This window comes from Scyliorhinus torazame, chromosome 10, assembly GCF_047496885.1.
Source record: "Scyliorhinus torazame isolate Kashiwa2021f chromosome 10, sScyTor2.1, whole genome shotgun sequence".
In the NCBI taxonomy this organism is placed as follows: Eukaryota; Metazoa; Chordata; class Chondrichthyes; order Carcharhiniformes; family Scyliorhinidae; genus Scyliorhinus; species Scyliorhinus torazame.
The window spans coordinates 94,288,012-94,308,104 of NC_092716.1; the positions used below are offsets into that span (position 1 = coordinate 94,288,012).

The 20,093-nt window shown below is 46.5% G+C and overlaps 2 long non-coding RNA genes across 2 annotated transcripts in view; both read right to left on the reverse strand.

Moving 5' to 3' along the window:
• Window positions 1–20,093, reverse strand: part of LOC140384846 (uncharacterized) — a 409,015-nt gene that overhangs the window by 174,784 nt on the left and 214,138 nt on the right. The gene's annotated exons all lie outside the window — the stretch shown is intronic.
• LOC140384845 (uncharacterized) overlaps window positions 1–20,093 on the reverse strand; it is a 113,067-nt gene that overhangs the window by 19,816 nt on the left and 73,158 nt on the right. The gene's annotated exons all lie outside the window — the stretch shown is intronic.

The following is a 20,093-nucleotide window of genomic DNA, read 5'->3' on the forward strand; positions in this document are numbered from 1 at the left end:
TCGAAAAGACAGGGGGTTTCGTGCCCATTGACCCGGACGGCCATCATCGAATTCTTCAGATGTCTTGGCCGTGACTAGTCGAGGGTGACTGCGCCAAGCTGCGAGTAGTCTGCGTGGTCGGAGGTATCAGGATCACAAGATGGCAGCCACCACGAGTCGCACGTGTCGGGCTGAGTTGAAAATGGCGACCAAGGTGGCCACCCCCATCGGTCGCTCATGTCGGTTGGTGTTCAAGGTGGCGGCCAATATGGCCGCCCCCATGGGTCGCACGTGTCGGGCTGAGTTAAAGATGGCGCCCCCAACAAGCTGCACGAGGCGGATGACGCGTCTGAAGGGGGCGGTACCGGCAGGCCGCAGCCACATTGCGGGGTCCGTGGGCCTGTGAGTCCGTGGATCGGGCCTGGTAAGCTTTTGACTTCGGGGCTTTGGATCGGGCCAGACAGACTCTGGCAAAATGTCCCTTGTTGCCGCAGTCGCTGCATGTCGCGGTGCGGGCTGGGCAACGCTGCCGGGGGTGTTGGCCCTGACCGCAGAAGTAGCAAGACGGTCCCCCGGGCTGAGCGGGCAGCCACGCGGCACAGGCCTGGGACATAGTCGGGCCTGGTGAAGGCCGCGTCTGTGGTGCCCACGAGGGGTTCGCTGTGTCTGCCAGGAACGCGCTGAGGCTCTGGTAGGTCACCTCTAATGAGGTGGCTAGTTTTGCCGTGTCCTGTAGATCAGTTTTCCAGTAGTCGCTGCCTGACGTAGTTAGACCGGACCCCAGCCACGTAGGTGTCCCGGATCATCAGCTTCATGTGCTCACGGCCTTCACATCCTTGTAGTTGCAGTTTCGGGCGAGTAGAGTCTTTAGATATTCATCCAGCAATTCCCTGGCACGTTGACGGCGGGTAGTGGGGTGGTGCCGCGCGAACACTTCGTTCACGAAATGTCTCTTTAGAATCGCGACCGCCGCTTCGTACGTGGCTGTGTCCTCAATCATAACAGAGATCTGGTGGCTTACCTGGACGTGGAGGAGGCGCAGCTTGAGGGCGTCGGAGGGAGGCGTTTCGGAGGAGTTGAGGTAGGCCTCAAAACAGCGGAGCCAGTGGGAGAAGATTTCCTTAGCTTCTGCTGTTCGTGCGTCAAGTTCCAGTTTATCAGGCTTCAGAGCGGCTTCCCTAGTGATGTCTTTGGATAATAAATTGATGCACCATCAATTCACTACAAGATGATGAGAACGAGTGAACATAGGCTTTATTATCCAAGAACTTGCCTGCCTGTGACTGTTGTAATAATGAGCGCCGCCTACAGACGGCAGGTCTATATACCGCCCGGAGGGGCGGAGCCAGAGGCAGAGCCTTCCAGGGTTCCAGTACAATACATGGAAGGAGATCATATTACCATTCGCTGGGCACAGGCCACAGTACTATACAGACAACTTATATTATGGTGAATACATTTACCACAAGTACGATCCTGCCTGTTCCCCACAACAGTCTCTCTGGATTCAGTGCAGCCCTGCCTTTGTCCTGCAATAGTCTCTCCGGGTACAGTGCAGCCCTGCCTGTTCCCCACAACAGTCTCTCCGGTTATGTGGTATTATCATAATTAGCAGCACGGCAAGGGTTAATGAAGCACTGAGAGTAGCCACTAGATGGAATTCAACGTGGGCAAGTGCGAAGTCTTGCACTTTGGAAAAAAGAATAGAGGCATGGACTATTTTCTAAACGGTGACAAAATTCATAATGCTGAAGTGCAAAGGGACTTGGGAGTCCTAGTCCAGGATTCTCTAAAGGTAAACTTGCAGGTTGAGTCCATAATTAAGAAAGCAAATTCAATGTTGTCATTCATCTCAAGAGGCTTGGAATATAAAAGCAGGGATGTACTTCTGAAGCTTTATAAAGCATTAGTTAGGCCCCATTTAGAATACTGTGAGCAATTTTGGGCCCCACACCTCAGGAAGGACATACTGGCACTGGAGCGGGTCCAGCGGAGATTCACACGGATGATCCCAGGAATGGTAGGCCTAACATACGATGAGCGTCTGAGGATCCTGGGATTATATTCATTGGAGTTTAGGAGGTTGAGGGGAGATCTAATAGAAACTTACAAGATAATGAATGGCTTAGATAGGGTGGATGTAGGGAAGTTTCCATTAGCAGGGGAGACTAGGACCCGGGGGCACAGCCTTAGAATAAAAGGGAGTCACTTTAGAACAGAGATGAGGAGAAATTTCTTCAGCCAGAGAGTGGTGGGTCTGTGGAATTCATTGCCACAGAGGGCGGTGGAGGCCGGGACGTTGAGTGTCTTTAAGACAGAAGTTGATAAATTCTTGATTTCTCGAGGAATTAAGGGCTATGGAGAGAGAGCGGGTAAATGGAGTTGAAATCAGCCATGATTGAATGGTAGAGTGGACTCGATGGGCCGAATGGCCTTACTTCCGCTCCTATGTCTTATGGAGCTACAGTTACAATTATATAAGGCAGTGGGAGAGTGTGTGCAGGAGTTAGCTAGTGAGAGTCAAATATACAAATAATGTAAATGAGTGCAGATCATAGTTTAAACCAGTAGTGAGATTTGCTGTCAATGAGTATAGTTTAGATGTTATTAATCAACTGTGTATTCTTGAGGAGTACGTGTCGAATCCAAGTTAGCAGTGTTCATAAATTTATAGCTTTGTTTCAGTTCAAGCTATTTTGTGGTCTTTGTGAACACTGCGCCTACCGTTCTGAAGTAAGCAACATACAGAACACCACATGGTACCAGGTGTCTATTTCTATTAGGAATCAACAGTTAAATCAGGAAAGAATAGCATTAGAAGAATGAAGAAGCAATCCAGGAGCTACAGAACTCTGAAAAGCTATGACGAAGACTAATCAGAAGATGATAGGTCTCAAGAAGCCTGACCACTTCAGGACACATGGCAAATTATGCCAGAACTGGGCTTTCTTTAAACAGCAGTTTCCTTTCAGTCTCCACGCTTGAAAGTGCCTCAGACCAAAGGAAAATAGCACTCCTATTAAATTTGGCTGGACTGCAAGAATTAGAACTTTATGAATTCAGTGCAGCTGAGGATAAAAATAGATACAATATGATGCTGCAAAAATTAATGACCCTACAAAAATTGTATGAGCGCTACATGTTCAGGAAAAGGCTGCAGTTAAGAGGGGAGTCAGTAGATTTCTTCATCATAGCTTTAAAGTTGTGAGCGCATTCCTGTAATTTTTCTTCAGGGATTCTATGCTGCGTGATCAAGTTGTGTTTGGGATAAATGATGAATGTTTGCGCGAGGAAATGCTAAGACGACCGTTTTTACAGCATGAAGGCGCAATTAATATGTACAAGACCAGTGAACAGGCATCAAATGAATATGCAGAGTTCATGGCTAAAGAAAAGAGTGCAAAATCAGGAAACTTGGCTGACGCCATTAATGCTCTATCGCAGCAAAGAATACTGCGTACAATGGCCGGTGACCATTTTGAAAGTGATGTCATGAATGTGATGACGTGCACACGCTGTGGACACACCCACAGTAAAAAAAAATTCTGGCAAAAGCAAACAATGTTCCAATTGTTGCAAGTTGAACCGCTTTGCAGCACAGTGTCATTTATCAACAACTGTTTCAGTAACCCAAATTTAAAAAGTCCGAAGGTTATTTCAGACGGATCCAAAGTGTTAAGAATTAAGAGAAAAAATCCAACATCTTGTGGATGGTGAAGATTGCTCACCATATTCACTTTCGGATACTTTCAGGATAAAAGCAGTCATTAGGATTAATTTACTGGATTGAAATGAAAGATCAGTACAAGAGCTCTCGAAGATAATTAAGGAGTGGAATGTCTCCTTAGAAATAAATGGGATACTCCAGGAGTTGGGGTTGGGGCCAATTTCAATGTGTGCAACAAGTTCATTTACTTTGTTCCATATACTGCGCGCATTAAGGTATTCCATCTTCAGTCCTACATTGACCACGTCCCTTCTCATGCTTGTCACCTTCTTTGCTCTGCCTGAAGGTGATGTTGTTGTCTTATTTTTGTTCTCTATTTCCCCTTCAGTTATTACACCTTCAAAGATAACGCTCGGGTTCCCACCCCCCTGCCATACCAGTTTAAATCCTCCCGAGTGACTCTAGCAAACCTCCCAGTCAGGATATTGGTGCCCCTCGAGTTTAGATGTAACCCGTCCTTCTTGTACAGGTCCCACCTGCCCAGGAAGAGATCCCACTGGTCCAGAAATCTGAAACCCTCCCCCCTACACCACTGGTTTAGCCACATGTTCAGCTGCACTATCCTCCAATTTCTAGCCTCACTGGCACATGACATGGGGAGTGATCCTAAGATTACAACCCGAAAGGTCCTGCTTTTTAGCTTGATGTCTAACTCCCTGAACTCCTTCTGCAGGACCTATCACTCTTCCTGTCTATGCCGTTAGTACCTATGTATATTATGACCTCTGGCTGTTCACTCTCCCCCTTCAGGATGTCCTGTGTTCAAAGACATCCTTGACCCTGGCACCAGGGAGGCAACACACCATCCTGGAGTCTCTTTCATGTCCACAGAAACGCCCATCTGTGCCCCTTACGATAGAGTTCAATATAACTATCGCTCGCCTGCACTTTGCTCTCTCCTGCTGAGCAACACAGCCAGTTGTGGTGCCACTATTCTGGCTGCTATTGTTTTCCCCTGATGGCTATCCACCCCCCCAACAGTATCCAAAACAGTATACGTATTAGAGAGGGGGACAACCACAGGGGATTCCTGCACTGACTGCCTGTCCTTTCTAGTGTTCACCCATCTGTCTGCTTGCACCTTGGATGTGACCACGTCTCTATAACTTCTTTTTATGATGCTTTCCACCACCTGCATACTCCTAAGTGCATCCAACTGCTGCTCCAACTGAACCATGCCATCTGTGAGGAGCTGCCATTGGTTACACTTCCTGCAGACGTAGTCGACTGCAAAGCTGGAAGCGCACGGATCTGCCACATCTCACAGTTAGAGCACTGCACCCCGCTGAGTGACATTTATGCACTAGCTAATTAATTCAAAATGAATACTGCGCGGGATTCTCTGATCCTGGGGCTACGTGTTGACACCGTTGTAAACGCCAGAGCATTTTACAACGGCGTCAACAGGTCCCTAGGATCAGAGAATCCCGCACAGGGGGCCAGCACGGCACTGGAGAGCCTCACGCTGCTCCAGCTGCCGATACGGGTGTCAGAACGGGTGCCGTTGGTCCGGGTATGCGTGTTACGGCCGGCGCGAGTTTGCGCATGCGCATGCATTGCCTTCTCTGCGCCGGCCCAGATGCAACATGGCGGAGAGCTACAGGGGCCCGCCGCGGAGGAATAGACCCCCACCAGGATAAGCCCGTCCGCCGATCGATTGGCTCCGATCGTGGGCCAGGCCACCAAGGTGGCCCCCCGTGGGGTCGGATCACCCTCCCCGCACCAGGCCGCCCCCGCAACATGAACGCCGAGGTCCTGCCTGTTTTGTTATGCTCTTGTCGTAGCATAAGCTGCTTCCTTGATGTGCACTCTGACAAAGGAAGGTTCAGACTTGGAGATAGCTTTAACACGTTTATTATACTATTAACAATTCTCCTACTTGAATTTGACGCTACTGTTAATCCCTCTATAGCTACTCAGGCTGACTAACCAGTCTGCTACAATCCATGTGGTGGGAGTGATGTTCAATCAACCCTGTGTCTGTACACACTGAGAGTCTCCACTGGAAAGAGGAAGATCATGTGTGATGTGTCCTTTTATATGGGTTGGTGTAATGCCCTCCTGTGGTAGTGTCACCTGTGTGTGTGTCGTGGCTGCCCATTGGTTGTGTCCTATCTTACTGACCTATTGGTTGACTGTCTGTGTGTCATGTCTCTGGTGTTCCCTCTAGTGTCTAGCTAGGTGTAGTGTATGTACATTAACCCTTTGTGTACTTACAGTGATGTATATCACCACATCCCCCCTTTTATCGTGTTGCATATTTTCTCTGCAGCGTTAAAGAAAATTGAACAAACTAGGCAGATAGAACATAGAACATAGAATGATACAGCGCAGTACAGGCCCTTCGGCCCACGATGTTGCACCGACATGGGAAGTCAAAAAAACAAAAGCCATCTAACCTACACTATGCCATTATCATCCATATGCTTATCCAATAAACTTTTAAATGCCCTCAATGTTGGCGAGTTCACTACTGTTGCAGGTAGGGCATTCCACGGCCTCACCACTCTTTGTGTAAAGAACCTACCTCTGACCTCTGTCCTATATCTATTATCCCTCAGTTTAAGGCTATGTCCCCTCGTGCTAGCCATTTCCATCCGCGGGAGAAGGCTCTCACTGTTCACCCTATCTAACCCCCTGATGAGTTGAGTAGATGAGTGTTACTCTGTACAAGTTTTGATAACAGTGATCATTAAACAATAAGTCCAAATCATATGCATGAGTCCAAAGTTCATTAATTATTATGGTCGAGTGGTTTTCTTGTTTGGTTGGTGAGTTGGTGATGTTGATGGTGACATTGCATTGTAAACGGCATCAGTGTCCCTGTGCTGAAGGAACCAAGAAGTGGTCACATCACTTCGTTGTCTGATTTGGACTCTTTTTTTCTTTCGATGCTTGTGGTGGTAATTCTTGATGGCATCTGTCCTGAAAGCCAGGTCGCCTGTTGGTAGTGCAGCAAACGTGAATTGGTAAGATGCATCGTCCTGCCATGGTATGTCATTGTACTGAGCTGAGCAGTAACAGTGTCCCTCATGGGCAGAGTTGTACCATGTCGTACCAGTCGTAGTTCCATTGGTGTTGTGTTTGTCGTGCTTGTTGTCGACGTTGTTGCCTTTGGTACGCTTCTTGCTATTGTCTTTGATGTTGTTGTGTTCGTTGGTTTTGTTGCCATGTTTGCTGCGCTCGAGGATCACACTCTATGGATAATACGAGTTCTTCACACAATTACTCGTGTCAGCGTCCTTCGTGGCATCTGCTTTCTCCTTGAGCGTGCCGTCACTGAGTTTGCGGCGCTCCCCTTCTGGAGTCACGTCCGGCTTACTTGAATCAGCTTTGGCTTGTCGATGCTCCCCGTCTGGAGTCTGGTCTGTTTCACCTGAGTCAGTTTTGGTTTCTCGATGCTCCCCGTCTGGAGCCCTTTCTGGTTCACCTGAATCAGCTTTGGTTTCTTGATACTCCCCGTCCGGAGTCACTGCAGGTTCACTTGCATCTTCTGAGGTTTCTTAATGCTCCACGTCCGGAGTCATTTCAGGTTCACTTGAATCTTCTGAAGTTTTGTGATGCTCCCCATCCGAGCTCAAAACAGTCAGCAATGCATTTGCTTGCGGAGAGGCTCGAGCGAGTGAGGTTTGAAGTAATGTTGTGTCGCTGGAGTCACCAGTAGTGTCACTGTGATTGTCGAATGCCTCTGTACGTTCTAGCTGAGGTCTGTCACATTGCACATCTGGTATGGGAAGTGGGATGCCGTCGTCACTGGTTGCACATACAGTGGGTAGAGCCTCAGTGTCTTCTTGTCGTTCACTTGAGCTGGGTAGACCGTCAGAGTCTTCTTCTGGTGGCTCAAATAATCCGGGTAGACTGTCATAGTCTGCTTGCTGTACACTTGAGCATGGCAGACCATCATAGTCTTTCTGTTGTTCACTTGAGCATGGCAGACTTGCATTGTCTGCTGCTGGTTGCTCAGAGGAGGTTGCTAGACCCTCATGGTCTTGTTCATGCAAGGACTGCGCTTTGGAGTCTTGCATTGCTTCTGTCGTGGAGGCTGTCCATGAGCTCGCTGTGGAGGCTTGTGTCACTCAAGTCACTTCTTGTTAATGAAGGACTGCGCTGTGGAGTCTTGCATTGCTTCTATCATGGAGTCTGTCTACGAGCTCGCTGTGAAGGCTTGGACCCTTTGTGGTGCATGGACCACTCTCTGTGTGGAGTCGGGGACCCTTCGTGGTGCGTGGACCACTCTCTGTGTGGAGTCGGGGACCCTTCGCGGTGCATGGACCACTCTCTGTGTGGCAGCAGGCCGCTCTCTGTGGGCTTGTACCGCTCTCTGTCTCTTGATGTCAGGCCGCAGCATATTCCTGCACTCACGAGTCGGGATGTCAAACATGCCGGGCTGAGGATCCTCAAATCCGAAGAACACATCCGCGTCTGTGTCGGGGTCGTCACTGCAGAACACATCTAGTTACGGTTCGGATTTGGTACTGGGGTAGCCTCCCAGCTTCGTCTGAGTCGTTGTCTTCCAAGACCATATCACCACGTTTTGTGTCGGAGCTGGCATTGGGCTCACGATGTCCAAAGAAGAATTCAAAGTCTGAGTCATAGTCTTCTAGGACTGTATCATCTCTTTGTGCAGTGCTAACTGCTTGTTGCAGTGTTCTGCGGATGTTACTTTCAGCTACTGGTCGAATTTCAGGCATTGTGCTGTCGTTCCAGGTGAAAGAATCTGGTTTTGAGGCTTAAAATTGTTTTTTTCGTGTTTTGGGACATTTCCCCTTTAAGTGGGCATGGTCCGGGGCCTCTGACGTCATGATGCTTGTGACGTAGAGCGCAGGAAACGATTGCACATGCGCAGATCGCTGGTCCTTCATTTGGGGCCTTTTTCACAATTGTGCATGCACGGCTTCTCGCGCATGCGCAAACCGACCTTCCCGTTCTGTGCGCTCTTCGCGCAACTGCGCATGTGCAGCACCTTTTCCAAGATGGCTGCAATTCAAAACTGCCGTTTGTTGCTGCAAGCCTACCTCGCAGCGCGTTTTGGCGCCTCTTTACCTTTTCTTCTTGTATGTTCCTCGCAGAATTCTTGGAATTTGTCCAGGACTGCCTGGAAATTGCTCTTGTTTTGCCCCTTAGAGTATTTGAAGGTCTTGAAGATTTCAGCTGTTTCTGGACCCGCGATGGTAAGTAGAAGCTTTATTTTCTCTGCATCCACCACGCCATCTAGGTCGGACGCTAGCAGGTAGATCTCGAATCTCTGCCTGAACCAACGCCAGTTTTCACTGAGATTGCCTTGGTACTGGAGCTGCTGTGGAATCGGAATCCCAAACATCATCTTGCCTGGCTTTTGTTGCTGGTTGTCACTGTTCGCTGAGTTGAAACTATATGGATTTAACAGTCCACTTCTGGAATCATGTTTTGTTGTGCTCTTGTCGTCGCATAAGCTGCTTCCTTGATGTGCACTCTGACAAAGGAAGGTTCAGACTTGGAGATAGCTTTAACACGTTTATTAAACTATTAACAATTCTCCTACTTGGATTCGATGCTACTTTTAAACATTCTATAGCTACTCAGACTCACTAAGCAGTCTGCTACAATCCATGTGGTGGGAGTGATGTTCAATCAACCGTGTGTCTGTACTCACTGAGAGTCTCCACTGGAAAGAGGAAGATCATGTGTGTTGTGTCCTTTATTTATGGGTTGGTGTAATGCCCTCCTGTGGTGGTGTCACCTTAGTGTGTGTCGTGACTGCCCATTGGTCGTGCCCTATCTTACTGACCTATTGGTTGACTGTCTGTGTGTCATGTCTCTGGTGTTCCCTCTAGTGTCTAGCTAGGTGTAGTGTATGTACATTAACCCTTTATGTAGTTACAGTGATGTATATCACCACAACGCTGGGTAGGACCATACGAAAACGGCGGTGGCAGGACTTGGCCTAATTCAGTGGGCACTCAGCACAGTGCGCGGGGCACCGACTGTGCCGGCGCCAATAGCGCCAATTCTCCGGTGACTGGAGAATCGGTGGTCCGGTGCCGGAGCGGCGTCATGTGAATCGCAACCCCCCGCCCCCCCCCTAGCGATTCTCCAATCCAGCGCGGGGTCGGAGAATCCCGCCCACTTACATTGTTATTAGATTCAAGGTCAAGAGCAAAATTGCTAAAATTACAAGGAAATGAGCCATGAGAAATTATAACATTTTAGCAGAATATTTGTTTCTTTTGTCAAAATTCCTGTCATGCTAGTTATCTAATTGCATTATGATGCATTTATGCAGACAAACAGAAGCAATTGCACATTGATTACATTTTTCCCGCTTGCTGTTTCTGCATATTTGGTGCTTAATTTGTGAATGCTTCAAGATATCTAGGTCAGGATTTTGCATTCCTACAACGTGCCAGGAATTGGGGAAAAAATGGCAGCAGAGCAGCAATGGTGGAATTGCCACATCTGTTTTCATCTCCAGCTATTTTCACCAGTGCAACAAAGGATGGAGATTGTGAGCATGACATGCTTCTATTTCGAAGCTGATGATGCCAGGTTAGAAGTGCACATTTTATAATTTCCAGAATTTACATGGAGGCAGCCGCAATTTGAAGGCATCCTAATTTACAGCAGTCGGCTGAAGGTGTGAACCCGGGATTAGAGGTGGGAGGAATATAAAAGCTGAGTGAAAACGGTATGGCCTCCTACTTAATTCATCATTAAATGCTGCAGCCTGAGTTTTATCTGTGTTCAATAACGTGAATTATTGACAAATCACCCCGAAGCCCTGACAAGCGTGGCTGGCGACTTCAACCAGGCCAACCTCAGGAAGGTCCTACCCAAACTCCATCAACATAGCTCCTGCTCCACCAGAGGTGCAAACACCCTGGACCACTGCTACACGAGCATCAAAGGTGCCTACCGCTCCATTCCCCGACCTCACTTTGGCAAATCCGACCACAAGTCAGTATTCCAACTTCCGGCTTACAAGCAACAACTCAAGCGTGCTGAGCCAGTTAAGGAAACCGTGCAGTGCTGGTCCGAGGAATCTGAGGACATCCTGCGCGATTGCCTGGAGTATATGGACTGGTCAATATTCAAGGCCGCGGCAGCTAACCTGGACGAGTACGCAACCACCATCACAGACTTCATCAGTAAGTGTGTTGAGGACTGTGTACCAAAGAAAATAATATGGGTGTTCCCTAATCGGAAACCCTGGCTCAACCAAACTGCTGAAGTTCCGGACGGAGGTGTTCAAGTCTGTCGCCTCTGCCCTATATAAGAAATCCAGGTATGACGCACAGAAAGCCATTGCGTGCAAAAAGACAATACCGCATCAACCTAGAGTCCCAGGCCAACGACACTAACCCACGACGACTATGGCAGGGTCTACACAAGTTCAGGATACAAAGCAAGGCCAGGCGGAATATCTGGTGCTGGAGCATCACCACCCGATGATCTAAACAAGTTCTACACCCGCTTTTAGCAGTCAGCCAATGCGTCAGTGCCACCTGCCCCAACAACCCTGGACACACCCATACCCACTATTACAGCCTTAGAGGTAAGAGCTGCCTTCTTGAAAGTGAATCTGTGGAAAGCGTTGGGCCCTGACGGCGGCCCTGGGCGAGCGCTCAGAGCCTGCGCAGACCAGCTGGCGAGTGTATTCGCACGCCGCACTCCTCCGCTCTGAGGTTCCCACCCTCCTTCAAGAAGACCAGCATAATGCCAGTACCAAAGAAGAACAAGATAGCCTGCCTCAACGACTACCGACCGGTGGCCCTGACGTTTATTATCATGAAATGCTGCAAGCGGCTAGACATGAGACGGATAAACGCCAGCCTCCCAGATGGTCTCGATCCACTGCAGTTTGCCTATCACCGCAACCAGTCCACAGCAGATGCTCTCTCCCTGGCTCCACAATCAATACTCGAACACCTCGACAACAAGGACACCTATGTAAGACTGCTGTTCATAGACTACAGCTCTGCCTTCAACACCATTATCCCGATAAGATTAATAACCAAACTTGGACTTGACCCCTCCCTGTGCAGCTGGATTCTTGACTTCCTCACCAACAGACCACAATCTGTCAGGATAGGCAACAGCACCTCCTCCACAATAGTCCTCAACACCGGAGCCTCGCAAGGATGTGTGCTCAGTCCTCTACTGTACTCCCTATACACACATGATTGGCTGGCAAGATTTAATTCCAACTCAATCTATAGGTTTGCGGATGATACGACTGTGGTGGGCCGTATCTCAAACAACGACAAATCAGACTACAGGAGGGAGATACATCACTTGGTTGCATGGTATACCAAAAACAACCTCTCTCTAAATGTCGGAAAGACCAAGGAACTGATCATCGATTTCAGGAAGCATAGCTCGACACACACACCCATCTGCATCAATGGCTCCGAAGTGGAGATGGTCGATAGCTTTAGGTTCCTGGGGTCACTATCACTAACAGTCTGTCCTGGTCCACTCACATTGATGCAACAGTCAAGAAAGCCCAACAACGTCTCTACTTCCTATGGAAGCTAATGAAATTTGGCATGTCTCTCACAAACTTCTACGGATGTGTGATAGAGAGCATCCTATCTGGCTGCATCACAGCCTGGTATGGTAACTGCTCGGTCCAAGATCGCAAGAAACTGCAGAGTGTGGTGAACTCAGCCCAACGCATCACACAAGCTTGCCATCACATTGATTCTGTGTACACCTCCCACTTCCTCAGGAAGGCAGATGGCATTATCAGAGATCCCTCCCACCCAGGCATTGCCTTCTTCCAGACCCTTCCATCAGGCAGAATGTAGAGACGCCTGAAGACCCGCACATCCAGACATCGGAACAGCTTCTTCCCCACAGCTACGAGACTCCTCAACAACTCCCCCTCGGACTGATCTGTTCCCTGTGAGAACACTATTCACGACACCATATGCTGCTCTTGCTCATGTATTTGCTTTGTTTGGCCCCTTGTTCCGCACTGTAACCAATCACTGTTTATCGATGTACCATTTGTCAATGTTCTCTGTTGATTATTCTTTTTGTCTACTATGTACGTGCTGTGTACGTTCCCTCGGCCGCAGAAAAATACTTTTCACTGTACTTCGGTACATGTGAGAATAAATCAAGTCAAATCAGTGTTTACAATGCCGTGATTGGAAAATGTTAAATAGCCATTGAATAACTTGGTGCCAGGTTGTTACTTCTGTCAACTAGCAAGCTGTGAAGTGTGGAAAAGTCTTAAATGCATCAAAATAGTTCAATCACTGGATAAAGTGCTGCTAAAAATAATGAGTCAGGTTAACTCTCTCTTCTGCTTAACTAGCCTCTCCTTAAATGCATTTGCACTATTCACCATGGCTACTCCCTGTGATAATGTGTTCCACGTTCTCACTATTTTCTATGTGAAGAGGTTACTGCTGAGTTCCCTGTATGATTTCTTTGTGCCTGTCTTATATTGATGGCCTCCAGTTTTGCTCTTCCCAACAAGTGGAAACACTCACTTTGTGTCTGAGCAAAGTGTTCACCATCTTAATTCAATTGGGTGATACGCAATCAATACGCTTGAGTCCACGTGGAGTCATATCGATTCAGCTTTAATCAGATAGAACAGTACCCAGCAGTGAAGTTACAGAAGTGAAGGCTGCTGGGACGGCATTGGTTCTTATACCCCGCCTCTCAGGGCGGGGCTATGTACATTGCCCAATGGTAGACCCCGCGGTCTAGCCAATGGTCATTCCTCTCTCTGGTACCGCAATACCTGGTATTACCACATTGGGTCATCCCTCAGACTTCTTTTCTCTTGAGAAAAGAGACTCAACCCATTCATCCTTTTCTGTGAGGTACAACCACACATTTCTGGCATTGGATTTGTAAATCTGTTTTTCACCCTCTCTTGCCCCTCTATTTTTAATAATATAGCAGCCAGAACTGTACATAGTATTCAAGATAGTCTAACCAAAGTTTAGTACAAGCTGAGCATAGGTTCTTCTCCGTTCTATTCTATTCGGCTACAAATAAACTCTAGTGATCTTGGTTTGCTCTTTTGATTGGTCTTATTAACCTGCCTCATTATTTTTAGTACTTCAAGAAATATTTGTTTCTTCTACCCTTCCTTTTCCCATTTTCCAAGTAATACGTGACCTGTTTAGTGCTCTTCAATATTGACTCGGACCTCAAATCCCGTGAACCCATCGACCCTTCACCAGCAGTGTTTCTCATCCAGGAATTTTGACACTGGGATTTTCCAGCCCCTGCACAGTGAGTTCCCCCTGGGAGAGGCGGCTCGCCATTGGCCGGGCAGGATATTCATGTCTCACTGAAGTAAATGGCAATTTGCATGGCTCACCAATCCCACTGCTGGGAAACCCACGGCGGGAATCGACTTCGGCGGGACTAGAAGATCCCGCCAATGGGATAGGCTGGAGAATCCTGCCCTGTGTTTCTGATTCCAAAATTTACATTGTTAAAATAAATTGTAACCGTGGTCCCAATACTGATCTTTGTGGGAGTCCAATTTCTATTCTCTGCCACTCTGAACAGATACCTCTCCCCGACTCTGTTTCCTGTTTTCAATCCAATTAACTATCGATTCTGCTACTTGGCTCAGACGACACATAGAATCATAGAATTCAAAGTGTAGAAGGCGGCCATTTGGCCCATCGAGTCTGCACTGGCCATTGGAAAGAGCATCCTACCCAAGCCCACACGTCCACCCTATCCCCGTATACCAGTAACCCCACCCCACCTATTTTTTTTTGGACACTAAGGGAAATTCAGCATGGCCAACCACCTAACCTGCACATCCTTGGACTGTGTGAGGAAACCGGAGCACCCAGAGGAAACCCATGCACACATGGGGAGAATGTGCAGAGTCCACACAGGCAGTGACCCTAGCCAAAAAACGAACCTGGGACCCTGGAGCTGTGAAACAACTGTGCTAACCATAAAAAAGGCTAATGTCAGAAGTGAGATTTGAACCCACACCTCCAGAGGAGACTGCGACCTGAACTCAGTGCCTTAGACTGCTCGGCCATCCTGACATGTTCTGATCTTGCTCATTAATCTGTTATGTGGCACCTTATAAAAGGTCTTTTGAAAATCTAAATGAATTATTAGATACTACATTACTCTTGTCTATCATAGATTATCATAGAATTCACAGTGCACAAGGAGGCCATTCGGCCCATCGAGTCTGCACCGAGGGCGATAATTACGAAGCTGCACCGATTCCAGGATTGGGAAGAAATCCTGAGGTGGGCCCGACAGATGAAGTCATGCTCGTGGGAAGGGCACAGAAACAGGATGTACCAGGACATTGGGGCGGACCTCGCAAAAAAGAGGGCCGAATTTAAAAGAGCGAAATCGGCGCTCTGCAAAATAAGGGGTGAGATGCTATTCCCTGCCAGACTCTGGGTGACATACCGGGGGAAGGAACATTACTTCAGCAGCCCGGCGGAGGCAGAGTAGTTTGTAAAAATGGACAACCTGGAGGGAGAGCAGACACGGCAGCGGTGAAAGTGGCAGGGACAGAGGAAGAAAGGGAATGAGAGTGGAGGACGGACGGACAACAAAAAAACTGCAATATGGACTATGTTTTTGCGCGGGACTGTGCTGCCTCGTTTTCGGATTTGTCTCTCTTCTCTCAGTTTGAAGAGGGGAAACAGGAAAAGGGGAGCGAGACAGGGGGTGGAAATGGGGAGGTAAAACAGGGCTAGGGCGAGACAAGCATTGGGAGGGGAGCCACCGTACTAGCAAGCAGGGTTAGCACGGGAAGACAGACAGGAAGGGAGGCCGCGGCGCACCTCTCATGGGAGAGGGAGCCCCTGGCCAAAAGGAGGGGTGGAACAGGGCCGAAGGGGGGGGGGGAAATCTTTGTTGTCATCTAGTACTTTGCTGAATAGCTTCTTAACTATTCCTACGCCTTTCTCCGCTTTGCCATTGGATTGGGGGTACAATGGACTTGATGTGATATGGTTAAAATTATAACTTTCTGCAAATTGTGTCCACTCCCAGCTGGTGAAGCAAGGACCATTCCATGTTGAGCAAAAACAGATTTTGCTGCTCGGATTACAGATCGAGTCGTTGAATCGGTAAGCGTAATAACCTGAGGATATTTGGAAAGTCGTCAGTAATGACTAAATAGTAGCAAATTGTGTCCACTCCCAGCGTTTCTGGTAGCATTTCATTCAATTTACAGTGCAGATTGAGGCCATTCGGCCCATCGAGTCTGCACCGGCCCTTGGAAAGAGCACCCTACCCAAGCCCACACCTCCACCCTATCCCCAGTAACTCCACCCCAACTCTTTTGGACACTAAGGGCAATTTAGCATGGCCAATCCACCTAACCTGCACAACTTTGGACTGTGGGAGGAAACCGGAGCACCTGGAGGAAACCCACGCACACACGGGGAGGACGTGCAGACTCTGCACAGACAGTGACACAAGCCGGGAATTGAACCTGGGACCCTGGAGCTGTGAAGCAACTGTGTTAACAACTGAGCTACCGTGCTGCCCCATTTCTGCAACAAATGTAGCTTGTGCTTCCACAATGTGTACTATATCTGAAACCATGGTATTAATATTATTTGTAGCTCTTGATAAGGTATCAGCAACAATAATTCTTTTGCTGGTGTGTGGACTAGTGTGAAATCATATCTCCGTAGCTTCATCATCATTTTCTGAAGTCGTGGATGTCGTGTTGGGTGTTCTGATCCAACACGGCTGGAGATGGTGTAACTCAATTTTATTAACTACTCAACTGTAACAGCACACTGCTAACTTGGGTATGTGCATTACCAGCTAACCTGTGGACCCTGTCCTATTACTAGCTGGGTGAGGCACTCAGCACATGGTGAATGTCAGAGTGGCAGGCTCTGAGCTCGGTGCTCTGAGCTGGCTGCTGCTGGAATGAGCGGGAACTGCAATGTCCTCTGTTTTTATAGTGCGTGTGCTCTCACTGGTGATTGGCTGCGATGTTGTGTGTGTGTTGGTTGGTCCTACTGCATGTCCATCAGTGTGTGTGTGATTGCACCATGATATGCTGATCTAAATATCATGACAGTGGAGACACCTCGTTAAGGTCTTGATGATGTTAACTAGAGGTCTATGATCAGTTTCAACAACAAAGTGTGATAAACCATATACATAATCATGAAATTTGGTTATGCCTGTCAAGAGACCAAGGCATTCTTTTTCTATTTGCGCATACCGTTGCTCTGTGGGAGTCATCGATTGAGATGCATACGCTTCAGGTTTCCACAGATCATGATCATCTTTTTGAAGTAGGACTGCACCTATGTCCTGTTTGCTGGCATCAGTGGAAATTTTTGTTTCCTTTGTCGGGTTGTAAAACACGAACACTGGAGCAGTGCTCAAACACGAACACTGGAGCAGTGCTCACAGCTGTTTCCATGTCTTGCCACTCATCTGCATGTTCAGGTCTCCATTTAAAGTCAACATTCTTTTTATGAGGTTACACAGAGCCATTGTTCGATTCATAGAATTCATGGAATTTACAGTGCAGAAGGAGGCCATTCAGCCCATCGATTGGATACGTTGGGAATGAATTTTCCCATAAAGTTTACAACACCGAGCATTCTCAGAATTGCTTTTTTGTCAGTTGGTACCAGCATTTCACCTATGGCATTGATTTTGTGTTGATCCGGTTGAGCTTCTTACTGTGATATGATATTGCCTAGAAATTTCAATTTGTGGATCCCAAATTGACATTTGTCACAATTTAGTTTCAATTCATTGTGATGAACTCTGTTGAACACTTTCTTGAGCATATTACAATGTTCTTCTGGAGTATTAGACCAGATGATTACATCGTCAATGGAGACTCTGGCACCCGGTATCCCTTTGATGACGGTTTCCATCGCCCGATAAAAATTTCAGCTGCAGATATGATCCCGAAAGGTAGCCTATTGAAGCAATATCTACCAAAAGGCGTGTTGAAGGTGCAGAGCTTTCTTCTTTGATTGTCGATAATGAGTTGCTAAAATTCTTTTGAGGCATCTAATTTTGTGAAAAACTTGGCATTAGCCATTTCTGACGTGATCTCTTCTCTCTTGGGTGTGGGATAGTGTTCCCTCATAATATTATTATTTAGGTCTTTTGGAACTATGCAGGTTCTTAATTCTCAATTAGGTTTCCCTACGCATACCATCGAACTGACCCAGTCCGTCGGTTTGGTGACCTTGGAGATTATGTCTAACTGTTGCATTCGGTCAAGCTCGGTCTTGAGACGATCTCTCAATGGAGCTGGCACTCTTCTTGGCGCATGTATTACAGGCTTGGCATCCTTTTTTAGTTTGATACTGTATGTAAAGGGTAGAGTGCCCATTCCAGACGATACTCAAATGTTTAATTTCATTTTTAGCGTGTCTTTCGAATTATTGATTGTGTGCATCCTTTTAACACAGTTTAATTTATCGCAAGCATCCACCCCAAGTAGTGATAGTTTGTCATTTTCTACTATTTAAAAGTCTATTGGTAGACTGATGTTGCCTTTCTGAACAATGAAACAGCAGGAACCTTTTGTGGCTATAGTATTTCCATTACAGTCAGTCAATCAACAGGTCAATTTCATTATTTGTGGTGTCCTGTTACTTGTCTTAAATCCTTTTCCATTATTAAATTTGCGTGTGCTTCTGTATCTATCTTAAATGGAATTTCAGACCCATTTATATCAACTAGTACAGTCCACTCTCGAATAATTTTGGAAAGCTGATGTACTGGTTTGTTATCACAGTCCAGTACATTAATCCTAGTAATTGCACGACCATGAATGTATCTTTCAGTGCATATTGGGAGGAATCATCATTATCAGTCAAGACATTTTTTTCTTTTCCTTCACTCTGTATACTCTAAATCTTCATATAATCATTGTAGGATGTTAAAAATGTATTTGCTATAAAAGCTGTTGCGAAACAGCACTGTGCTGCAAAGCGATTGTATTTCCAACGATTGGAACATTGTTTTCCTTTTGCCGGACAGTTTTTTTTACTGTGGGCATGGCTACAGGCGTGCACGTTATGATGCTTGTGACGTCTCTCTCAAAATAGCCATCAGCCGTTGTACGCAGTTTTCTGTGCTGCAATACAACATTAATGGCATCGGTCACGTTTTCTGACTTTGCGCCGTTTTCATTTGCCCTGAACTCCGCATATTCAGAGGATATTTGTTCACTGGCTTTACACATATTAATCGCTTCATCTAGCGGCAAAATTGATCATCTCAGCATTTTACTCGCAAACTTTCGTCATTAATTCCAAATACAATTTGGTCGCGAAGCATTGAATCAGCAACGGAAGAGAAGTTACACGACTACGCTCTTAACTTTCAAGCTGTAATGAAATAATCTACTGACTCCCTCTCAGCAGCTTTTTCTTAACATGTAGCGCTCATAGGTCTCATTCATTTGCTTTTTGCAGTGAGCATCGAATATTTGTAGCACCATGTTATACTTTTTTTATCCTCACCTTCAGCAAATTCAAATGAATTACACAACTCTAATTCCAGCCAAATTAAGAAGAAGTGCTATTTTTCTCTGATCGGAAGCATTTTCTAGCGTGGAAGCAGATAGGAAAACTTCAAACTGTTGTTTGAAAAATGCCCAATTTTGACATAGTTTACCGGTTGTTCTGAAGTAATCAGGTTTCTTCAGACTGTCCATCTTACGATCCGTCGTCTGTGCAGATTTTTTCATCGGCGTAGCGGTGTGATTGTTTTCTTTAATTTTCTTAAAGCTATCCTGTCCAATCTAATTGCTTATTATTTTTAGAAATATACTCCTGGTACTATGTGGTTCTTATCTGAGGATGGTTGGCGTAAGTGTTCAGAAAGACCACAACTAGCTTTTATATGAAACAAAGCTAAAGATTTATTTACACTACTTAATTGGATTTGATACTTACTCCTATATAATAAACAGTTGATAATAAACATACAATCTACACTCATCTACTACTTTCACTCTTCCAGAAGGCTTAACATCGATGCTTTACATAGTTCTGCAATTAGCTCACTCTAGTGGTTGATTTCGACATAGCATTAACCCTTGCAGTTGTGTACATTTATCATAATGTCACAACCATTGACCTTGAATATAGTTATTTATTGAATGCCTTCATCAGCTTTCTTCTGTTTCTTACTACTGTTCTCAAGCTTTGTATATAATGAGCACGAGAATGATCTTGGCTAACATTTATCTCCCATCCAACATCATTCAAATCAATGGTCCAATCATTCATTACATTGCTAATCACGGGTCCATGCTGTGCAAAAACTGGCTGCTATTTTTCCTTATATTAGATCAATGACAGAACTTCAAATGTAGCTCATTATCTGGAATGCACTTTAGGAAATGCTCAAATTGCAAAAGACACCTTATAAATGTAACATTGCC